An 11,177-nucleotide genomic window follows, 5' to 3' on the forward strand; every position below is an offset into this window, starting at 1 on the left:
TCCCGGAATCCTCCCCGATGTGCCCAGAGTGGGCTGGTTCCCTCCCTCCCGCCAGCTCTGCCCTCCTGGCCCTCGCCCGGCAGAGCAACAGCTTCCTGACAACCACGAGACCCAGGGCCGGGGACACAGGGGCTGGTGGAACAAATGAATGAACAAATGAATGAGGTGCAGGCTCAGGCTGACTGGACATAGGCAGGTGGGGGTTGCAGGGCCTCTGAGGATGCCGGGAAGGGCGTCCTGCTGTGCCCTGCGGACATTGTCCCTGGTGCGGGTGGGGGCTCTGCCCCCAGCTCAGAGCCACTGCCAGGCCCTGCCCCCGCGGGGTCCACGCCCGGGGCCTGCACCTCCCAGGTGGCCGGCTGGAGCCTGTGGCCTCACCAGAAACAGGAGCATGTGACAGACCACTTAAGGCACCCAGAGGGGTCCCCGGGGGAGCCGCCCACACCCACGGTCTGGGCAGGTCCCCCTGCGTCTCCACGTAACTTACACGTGGACTGAGCAGGAGGCCGGGGGCCTTCGTGCTGCCCTGCGGGGCACCTGCAGCCGGAGGGCCGTGTTCCGTCTCCCTGGAGACAGGAGGCTGCTGTGGCCCCGGAGCCAGGTGCTCAGCGAGCTCTGAAGAGCACCCCAGCCCCCCGCCCGGCCCACGGTGCCCACCGTGACTCGAGCCACCCTAGAGCAGCAGGAGCCCGAGAGAAAGCTCCTCCTCAGAGCCCGTGCGGCCCCACCGGCCACGGACAGTGGGGAGGGCCACGCCAGCGCTGGGTGGGCAGGGAGCTCCCGTGACCTGCTGAGAGCCGCAGGCTTCCTGCGCTGGGAGCCTCACCCGCCCCCTGGCCTGCCGACCCCTGCCACGGTCACGCCGCCCTCAGGGCTCTGGGCCGGGAGTGGGCTCCGCCCAGGTGTCCCTGCGGGCTGCCCTGCCGTGGTTGCTAAGGGGCGTTCCCCACCGGCCCCGGTGTCAGGGGTGCTGGGGAGCACGGCGTTGGCCCAGACGCGGAGAGCTGGGTGCTGGGGAGGAGAGGCTGCCCGCGGGGACAGTCAGGACACACATGTCACACGGCCACCCCGACACGCACAGGTGCACCCAACAGACACACAAGCCCGGGACACACGGACGCAAGGCACACAAACATGCAGGCCCACAGTGACACCCCTGCATACAAACCCCTCACAGCCACACCCACGCACCCCTTCCCACCTGGCGTCCGGCGCACGCTGCAGCCCCCTGCAACAGGCCTGGCAACTGGCTGCGGGTTCCTTAGAAACACTGTCACCATGGTGCCACGGGACCGACCAGCCCCCCGGAGCCCACCCTGAGGCTGAGGCGGCAGGTGGGCAGGGGCTGGATGCAGAAGGATGCCCCGTGGGCGGGCCCAGGTGAGCAGGGGCCCTGGGAGACAGGGCAGCGCAGGTGCAGCCCACTCCCACCGGGGGCCCTGCCTCCCCTTGGTCCCCTGAGCCAGGCCCCGAAACAGGCTGGGGGACCTGGGCCGGCCCCACCCTGCCTCACCCTGCCCTGCCTTTTGCAGGCGGGCCGGGTCAGCGCAGGTCAGCAGTGCCCACAGGCAGAGCCCCGTCCCGAGACACATGCTCCCCTGGAGAGGAGCAGCCGGGCAGACAGTGGGGCCTGGAGCCGGCGCCAGCAGGAGAGGAGCAGGGGACCTACCGGCACATCCAGGCAGGGGCTGCATCCTCCGGGGCGGCCGAGACTGGAGCCTTGTTTCCAGGGCCGGGCGTTGTCCTGGGCCTCCGCTGGGGCCCGACGAGGGACAGCGCCCGAGGGCCTGTGCTGGCAGCCGGCCCACCCTGCCCTCCCCACCCCCGCATGGCTCCAGGCTGTCCACGTGCTCACAGAGGCCAGGCAGGGCCAGGAGCGACAGAGAGGCCCGGCTATGCCCTGGATGTGCAGGGCTGCAGGGCGGCCAGCAGGCCCTGTCCTTCCCGTAGCGGGGCCTCCAGCTCGCCAGATCCTGCCCCAGGGCCTCCAGCACACCTGACCTCCCTCACCCAGGACAGGGCCTCCAGCACACCTGACCTCTGTCGCCCAGGGCAGGGCCTCCAGCACACCTGACCTCCCTCACCCAGGACAGGGCCTCCAGCACACCTGACCTCCCTCGCCCAGGACAGGGCCTCCAGCACACCTGACCTCTCTCGCCCAGGACAGGGCCTCCAGCACACCTGACCTCCCTGGCCCAGGGCAGGGCCTCCAGCACACCTGACCTCCCTCACCCAGGGCAGGGCCTCCAGCACACCTGACCTCCCTCACCCAGGGCAGGGCCTCCAGCACACCTGACCTCTCTCGCCCAGGGCAGGGCCTCCAGCACACCTGAATTCTCTTACACAGGGCAGCACACCTGATCCTGCAGACGGCAGGGCCTCCAGCACACCTGACCTCTCTCACCCAGGGCAGGGGCTCCAGCACACCTGACCTCTGTTGCCCAGGGCAGGGGCTCCAGCACACCTGAATTCTCTTACATAGGGCAGGGCCTTCTGCACCCCTGATCCCGCAGGGTCTCCAGCCCACTTGATCTCTCTTAGCCAGGGCAGGGCATCCAACACGCCCTCTCCCAGTTGCCCCTCAGCCCGGACCCAGACCCATTGAGGAGTGGGTGATGGCCAGCACAGAAGGGACAAGGACAGCTAGCTGAGCTCCTGGGGCAGAGGTTAACATTCTAGTCCTAGGCGGCCCGAGCCTGGCCCTGCACTGGGACCAGGGCAGCCACCCAGGCCCCTGCTCTGCTTCTCCCTGCATCCATGGCCGGGATTGATGGGTGGTCAGGGCGCCTGCTCTGAGCTCAGGCCTGGCCACCCAGGCTTGCCTCAATTTCTGGGATCCCTAAGGAGGGAAGGGGACATCTCTGGTGCTTAGAGGAAGGAAGTCAAAACAACTGGGGAAGAAAATGGGATGAGTGGGCAGGAGTGGGAGAGTGAGAGCAGAGAGGGCCAGGAGGAGAGAGCTGAGACCCAGGGCAGCCGTGTGGCCAGGACTGAAGCCAACTAGGGCGTGTGCCCGAGGGTTCAGAGCTCTCAGGGCCACACTGCCAACGCTCCCATCCCTCCAGACCCACGGGGAGCCTCCCACCCTCTCCACGGTGGCATTCTCCCCTCCGCTGAACTCTGTGTCCATCCACACTGCGCACGTTTCCCCAAGCTTGCAGGACATGAGCTGGCCCAGGCCCTGGCCACATCTGCTCTGCAGGGCTGGTCTGTGGCGTGGTGCTAGCGGCTGCTCCTCCAGGAACACGCCTCACCAGCCCAGCCCCTTCCTGGAAGCCTGGCACACAGGGCATGCAAGGAAGCTGTGACAAGTGTGATGGTGACAGCATTAATGATAATGGTTATGACTACGGTGGTGATGGTGGTGGGGGTTGTGATGATGGTGATGATGATGATGGTGGTGATGATGATGGTAATGATGATAGTGGTGGTGGTGATGATGATGATGGTGGTGGTGGTGATGATGGTGATGATGGTGGTAGTGATGTTGGTGGTGATGATGATGATGGTGGTGGTAGTGATGTTGGTGGTGATGATGATGATGGTGGTGATGATGATGATGGTGGTGGTGGTGATGATGGTGGTGATAATGGTGGTGATGATGGTGGTGATGATGGTGGTGGTGATGGTGGTGATGATGATGCTGTGATGATGATGGTGGTGATGATGGTGATGGTGGTAGTGATGATGGTGGTGATGATGGTGATGGTAGTAGTGATGATGGTGGTGTTGATGGTGATGATGATGATGGTGGTAGTGATGATGGTGGTGATGATGGTGATGATGATGGTGGTAGTGATGTTGGTGGTGATGATGATGGTGGTGGTGGTGATGATGGTGGTGATGATGGTGATGATGGTGGTGGTGGTGATGATGGTGATAATGATGATGGTGGTGATATTGGTGATAATGGTGGTGATGGTGGTATGATGATGCTGTGATGATGATGGTGGTGATGAAGATGATGGTGGTGATGATGAAGATGACAGTGGTGATCATGGTTCTGATGATGATGATGGTGATAAAGGTTATGGTGATGATGAAGATGATGGTGATCATGATACTCGTGATGAAGATGATGGTGGTGATCAAGATTATGGGGGTAATGATGGTGATTTTGATGGAGATGGTGAAGATGATGGTGGTGGTGGTGGTGGCTCACCTGCACCTAACTCTTGGGCCTGCAGCCTGCATCCGGCACTGCCCCTGCCCTTTGCTGGACACCTGGCAACGCAGGCTGTTGCTCCCCGGCCTCTCCCAGCTCTCGGCGGTGACCCTCCCAGTCTTGGGGACACTGACAGGCACCCGTGTGCTGCTGTGTGGACGGGCATTAACTGCACTGCCTCATGCAAAGCCCAATCAACTTCTAATTAACCCGTTTTTTGTCAACGTGCAATCGTTGAACTCACTCTGAACCGCTGTGGGCACGGTGCAGTCGGAAGCCGGCGCGGCTACTCACAGCGGCAGAGAGTCCGAAAGCGACATGCCTGGTTTTGAAGACCTGTTTCCCGTCCCTGTTGGCACAGGTTCTTTTCATTCGTGTTCAGGGCTTTTCGAGAGCAGAGACCCTTAACTCGGGGTCTGTGAACTTGGACAAGAAGAAATGACATCCCTATTTTCGCTCAGCTCTAAGTGACATTGAGCATCAGGAAAGCTGGTCTAGCAGGAAACACAGGTGTGTTTGTGTCACTTCATAGCTTTGCAGACACTTCAAACTCGTCCACACAACCTCAGCACCACTGGGCTGCTGGGTGCTAGGTCTCCTGGTCCAGTCAACGTGGAGCAGCCGTGACACTTTGCCCATCTGCGTGGCCAATATTTCGGCAACTGCTTCACCGTAACCGGTTTCCTTCGTAGTCTTGTGTGTCTTATTCATCGAGAACCGTAACGAATGGTAGATCACGGAGGGTTCCACGTGACACCGTGACTTGGACACATGTCACTGTGCATTTGTCGAAAGTGCTCATCTGTAGGACACTAGGAGTGAGCCCCGGAGTGAACGTGACATCAACACCGCTCATCGACGGGAACCCACTCGGTGCACTCGGTCCTCTGTAAACCAGACGCTGCTCCAAGGAATAAACTCCATTCAGCTTTCAAGTCTATTAATTATGACAAAAGTATCCCCAGGCTGCCAAAGGGGACAGCGACCCAGGCTCAGGCAGGCCGGGCCCCTCCCCAGCGGCCATGCAGCCCGTGCAGCCAGGACAGGGGAGCGTGTCCACCTCTGCCTTGTGGACAGGGCGGGACCTCCGGCCGCAGACCCAGGTCCAGTTAGAGCCACAGGGCAGTGGCCCCTCTGGGGGCGGCCTGCGAGGAAGGACAGTCTCACTAAAAGTGCAATTCAGCGTCGATACACCCCCCCAAACACGTGGGCACACTCACTCATGCACACATACACACATGCACACACGTGCCGGGCGCTGGCATGTGGCTCCACCCCACGGCACGCTCAGCATGGCCCGTTGCCATGCTGTGAGGATCTGAAATTCTCCCTTAATCCGAATGTTTTCCATTCTCAGTGCACACGTGGTTTTGATGCTAACCATCACATTCCGAGTAGCTAACCCTAAGAGCTGGTTTCTGGAAAGAGACACGCCATCTCCACCAATACCCAACACCTGCTGACATGCTAGACACAGCCGTGGTGGGCAAACCATTCCCACTCCCAGCGAACGCTGACTTGGCCACAGGTCCCAAGGGAGAGCCGCCCCGTCATCGGCCTGAGACACAGACTCCGATGGGGTCTCCCCCGTTCTGAAGTCTCAGAGCTGGGTCTGATCAGTCTGCCCCCCCCCCCCCCGATAATACGTTTGGAGCTTGAATTTAACACATGGAATATTTCCGGCAAGAAACGCACAACACGGGAGCCAGAGAGAGGATGGGAAGCACCGTGTTCTCCGTTGGGACGGACACACCGCCAGGTGCAGGAGCTGGGCTGCGCGACTGTTGAAGGAAGGGACGTTCGCACCCATGTGGGGCGGGCCCGCCGTGCTGGGCAGCCTCCACAGAGACCACGCCGGGCGCACTGGACTCTCAGGCCAGGGGCCGGGCGCAGTGGCTCACGCCTGTAATCCTCGTACTCTGGGAGGCCGAGGCGGGAGGATGGTTTGAGCTCAGGAGTTCGAGACCAGCCTGAGCAAGAGCGAGACCCATCTCTACTAAAAATAGAAATTAATTGGACAACTAAAAAAAAACCACACATATATATATATATAAATTAGCTGGGCATGGTGGCACATGCTTGTAGTCCCAGCTACTCAGGAGGCTGAGGCAGGACAGGAGTTTGACGTTGCTGTGAGCTGGGCTGACGCCACAGCACTGGAGCCCGGGCAACAGAGTGAGACTCTGTCTCAAAAAATTAAAATAAAATACAATACAAATAAAATCTCAGGCCAGGGAAGACTCACAGGTGAGGTGATAGGCGCAGTGGGGATGTGAACAGGCCACCAAGTGCACAGGGCTCGGGTGAACCCAGCTCTGGCCTGGGGAGCCCCTGCCAGGCTCTGGGGCCTCCAGGGCTGCCCCACTGAACGCCAGCCCACCCGGCTGCAGACCAGCCTGACAAGGCCAGCAGGGCCCCCACGTGGGCAGCCCTGAGGCAGAAAACGTGGCTGGGGTTCCAGGACAGAAGCTCATCGCCTCACAAATCACAGCCGTGACACCTTCCTGAAGGTGACAAAATCCTCATGCCCCGTGGGGCGCGGCCATGGCACTCCCAGGCGCGCACCCGAGGGAAATGACAACATACAGCCGCACACAGCTTGCACACGAAGAAGGCTCGTGGCAGCCAAAAGGCAGAAACTGCCCGAATATCCACTGACGGACCGCTGGACCACACAGTGGGGCCGTGGAATATTACTCAGCCAGGAAGAGGGATGAGCCGTGGACACCTGCTGTCACGGGGAGAGCCTTGAGGACATCAAGGCCAGACACCACAACCGCGTGTTACAGGCCTCCTTTTCTGTGAAACGTCCAGGACAGGCAGGTCCCCAGGGGCGGAGGGTGGCTGGGTGATGGCTGCGGCCGGGCGGACGCCACTCTGAGCGGCTGGGTCTCCCCGGAGGTGAGGAAAGCCCGTAGGAGGCCGGGGACGCCCCACAGGCCCACGCAACCTTGAAACCACGGAGCTGCTCCTTACGAGGGCGGGTGCAACGGCGAGTGAGCCACACCTCGCAAAGGCTATTTTGCAAAGAGACTTGTTTCCCGTCTCCCCGGAGTGGGGGGATCAGGCGGCTTAAGGGCTTCCCGGGTTCCTGTCGCTTGTCTGCCGGGAATCCTCACCCCAAAATCACACTGCAGGGGCCTCAAAAAATCATTACGGCTATTCTGTGACAAATGACCAGCAGGAGAAATCCACGCTTGAAACGGCATCCACGCAGACTAGGGACCCAACGGCTGGGCGGTCTTCATTGCAGTCGCCCGGGGAGAGTAGCTCCCCTGGTCCGTGCGGGGCCGTCCTCTCCTGCCCCACCAGCCTCCACCAGGCCAGGAGAGGGGACACACCTCCCAGGGGACAGGGCCCTTGTCTGGGCAGAGCCTTGGGGACTTGCTCGGGTCTCCGCCAAAGCAGGCCCAGGTCCCGAAGCGGTCTCCTCCCAGCAGGGGACGGCCCCCTCCTACAGGGCTGCCTGGGGGAGTCCCACCTGCCCAGGCCTCGGGCAGGCAGGGGCCGCTGGCCACAGTTCAGTGCCACTGGCAGCCCCTCCAGTGCCCCCCCACAGCCCCCTCAGCCCCCCGCTCCCGCCGTGGGGCTCCTTGGGCCCCACCCCCAGGCTCTAGGCCCCCAGCCCCAGCCACACCCAGGAAGGAAGGAAGCCTCCACTGCCCTGCACCCCTCGAGTGGTCGTGGTGCCTGACCGGCCCGTGGAATCACTGCCTCCACTGGTGTTTGGGCGCTGGCAGCCCTGCAGGGGCCTGGGGGCCTCGCTGCCTCCCTGCAGATCCTCCATCCTCCGGGGAAAGGTTGATGGTGGCATAGGTGCGGCCGGGGCTACAAATAAACCAGCCAGGGCCCAGGCTGGGTGGCCAGGGTGCTCCTCTCAGGGCGGGGCAAGGAGGGGACAGGCCTAGTGACAGCTGTCAACCACAGCACAGGAGCAGTGCCCAGACCCAGGGCCCTGCAGGGCCTGGCCAACCTGGCTCCTCAGCCCAGAGAGGGCACCACTGGCTAGGGGAGGAAGTCGGCCCTGGGTGGGGGCAGGCGGCCCCGACTGTCCCCTCACTTCCTGCTGGGGATTGATGGCTCTGAAGTTTCCTTGGACACAAAGGACCTTAACTCTCCTGGGCAGAAGAGGACTGTGCCTTCTGCCAGGGGCAGGGCCTGTCTGTCCCTCCCCGGCCTGGGGGAGGTGGGGCCAGGCTGCCGGCAGACAGAGGCCAGCAGGGGCTGCCCCAACGTGTCCGGGAGGGCTGAGGTGCCCTGACGCCAGGCAGCCACCAGCACCCAGACCTAGGGCACAGGGGGAGCAGCGCCCAGGATGTGGGGAGCGGGCAGTGGGGGGCGTGGGGGCGCTGGAGCTGCCTGGGTGGCACCAGCCCGGCCTGCAGACACATCTGCGAGCCAAGAAACGCACCAGGAAGACACATTCAAAAGGCCTGCAGGTGGGAGACTGCTGGAAATTTTTCTTTTTTGCTTTTCTTTATTCTATTAATTTTCTACCACCAACGGGAGTTATTTTATAACCAGAGCAAACAAAAATCCTTGCAGAGAAGGACGTACCAGCTGGGTTCCTGGCCACGGCAGGGGGGGGGCTCCCGGCAGGATCTGGGCATGTCCAGGGCTTTGGGGTCCTTAAACCAGGCAGCTGGGGGACCAGCAGCCAGCCATAGCCCTCCAGGTGTAAGAGGTCCGCAGCCCTTGTCGAGGACTCGGTACACATCTGCTCTTCCCTGACAGCCCTCCTACCTGCCAGGGGGGCCAGGGCTTCGGGGGTCCCATGGGTGTGCAGGGGCCCAAGCTGGGAGCCTAGCGCATTGGGGGGCCTGGGCTGGGTGAAGAGGGGAGGCAGAGCTGTCAATGCCGGGGGCTGGGCCCCCCAGTCTCACACAGCCCTGTACAACACAGACCCAGAGCCCAGGGTGGCCAGGGCCCAGTCCCCAGAAGGCAGGTGGTGGCTCTGGCCCCAGGAGCCCCCACAGGCCTCAGCCACCCGTTTCCCTGCAGATAGGGGCCTCGGGGAAGGGGGCTGGCAGAAACAAGGCCACCTGGGAGAAGGGCCTGGGACAAGCCACCGGACCTGGAAGAGTCCAGTGAGCAGAGCAGCCCCCACCTCAGGCCAGGCCAGGGGCCAGTGTCCCTGCAGGAAGCCCCTCCCCAAGGCCCCTCCCCCAGTACCCCTCCCCCTGGTCCACCCCTGGGCTGTGAGTAGCTAGAAGAGCAGGAGCCAGAATTTGACCACCCCTCTGGGGTGCCTGCTAAATAGGGGTAGTGACGGGGGGCCTGGCTCGGGGGCGCTGGGAGGCCGCAGTGGGTCTGTCCAGGTGGAGCCCGGAGCAGGGCAGGGCGCAGGCCGGCCAGGTGGGGACCTGGATGGCTCTCTGGCCTCCGCCATCCAGATCGGGGCCTGCTGAGCTGGGACCCCCAGGCCCACCGTGGGGGCAGCTTCCGCCCACTCTCGCAGCCGCTGCGCCAGGGCCGTGTCCAGCGCTGCACGGCGGGGGCTGCGCGCCCCCCAAGAGAGGGGCCGAGCCCAGTGCTGACGGCACCAGGGCACCCAGATGTCCCACCTGGACGTCAGCCCGGGCCTGGCGGACCACGGTGTGTGGTCCTGCTCGGACACTGCCACAAACTCCAACCGACAAGAGCACAGGATTAATTTGCTGCTTAAAGAAACAGCCAAAGACGGAAAACAGGTGAAAATTGCCTTCACTTTTAATTAGAGTTGAGGAAGTATTACCGTCCGCCGTGCGCGGGGCCGTGTGCGCTGGTGAGGAACAGGGCCCGGCTCGGACTCGGACTCTCCCAGCCGGGCGTCCCGCTGCTCCTGAGACTCCAACCCCACCGGCCTCTCCGCCAGGCAGCTGCAGGGCCCTGCGCGGCGTGGGCGTGGCCCTGTGCGGCGTGGGGGTGGCCCTGCGCGGCGTGGGCGTGGCCCTGTGCGACGTGGGCGTGGCCCTGCGCGACGTGGGCGTGGCCCTGTGCGGCGTGGGCGTGGCCCTGTGCGGCGTGGGCGTGGCCCTGTGCGGTGTGGGCGTGCGCAGAGCATGGTGAGGGCGTGGGCAGAGCAGTGTGGGCGTGGGCAGAGCGTGTTTCTGAGCAGGAACAGGTGACATCAGGAATGGGCGTGGTCATGGGGGACCTACAGAGGGAGGGACAGGCCCAGCCCTGGGGCGTCCACATAAGGGCCCTGGTTGTTTTGTCTTTAATTCCAGAACCCCCTCTGAGCCTTGGACGGGGAGGGGGGGATGGGTGCTGGGGGGGAGGGTTGCATCTCCAAGAGTGGCTGTGCTTCCAGACCGCCTGTCCAGGGACTTGTCCTGGAACATCTCACAGGACTAGAGCTCAGGGATCCCCATGGCTTCTCGGGGCAGCCTCCCGGGTTTCCCGGGCACTGCTGCCCACAGCCACCCGCACCACCAGACCCCAGGTGGGGCCTGCAGCATCCTGCACAGTTCAGTCTGGACTAACGCTGCCCCATGCAACCCCCTTAGGCCCAGATGAGGTCCTGGGGCCCGTGGTCAGCAGGTGAGGTCCAGGCACCCCGCTCAGAACTGCCGTCCTGGTGAAGGCCGTGTGCCCAGGGCGGACCCACCACAGGCCCCCCTCACCTCCCCTGAACCCTGGACCCCCTGCAGGGTGAGCTGGAAGGGAACTGCCTGGAGCCAGGGGCTCAGAGGAAGCCCCTCCCCCATGCTTTTGGGTGTCCTCAGCCCCCCACGCCCTCAGTACCTACAGGTCACACAGCCAGGACCCACTCAGGTGGCTGGGGCTGGAGGGCTTGGGTGCTGCAGACACCCTCAGTGGGGCGCAGGGCCAGCCCTCCCCTGGCTGCCTGCTGGGGACCAGGGTGGGGGTGCTCACACACTGGCAGATCCCCCTCCTTTCATCCCAGCAGGGGGAACCTAACCCCCCCACGCCCCAGGGCCCAGGCAGGTGCCACCTGGCAGTTCCTGAACATGCAGAATTCTCCTGCAGACAGCAGGGTGGACACTGCTCAGGGTACACGTCTGCTTCC

The sequence above is a fragment of the Microcebus murinus genome, chromosome 14, assembly GCF_040939455.1.
Source record: "Microcebus murinus isolate Inina chromosome 14, M.murinus_Inina_mat1.0, whole genome shotgun sequence".
NCBI classification, from domain to species: domain Eukaryota; kingdom Metazoa; phylum Chordata; class Mammalia; order Primates; family Cheirogaleidae; genus Microcebus; species Microcebus murinus.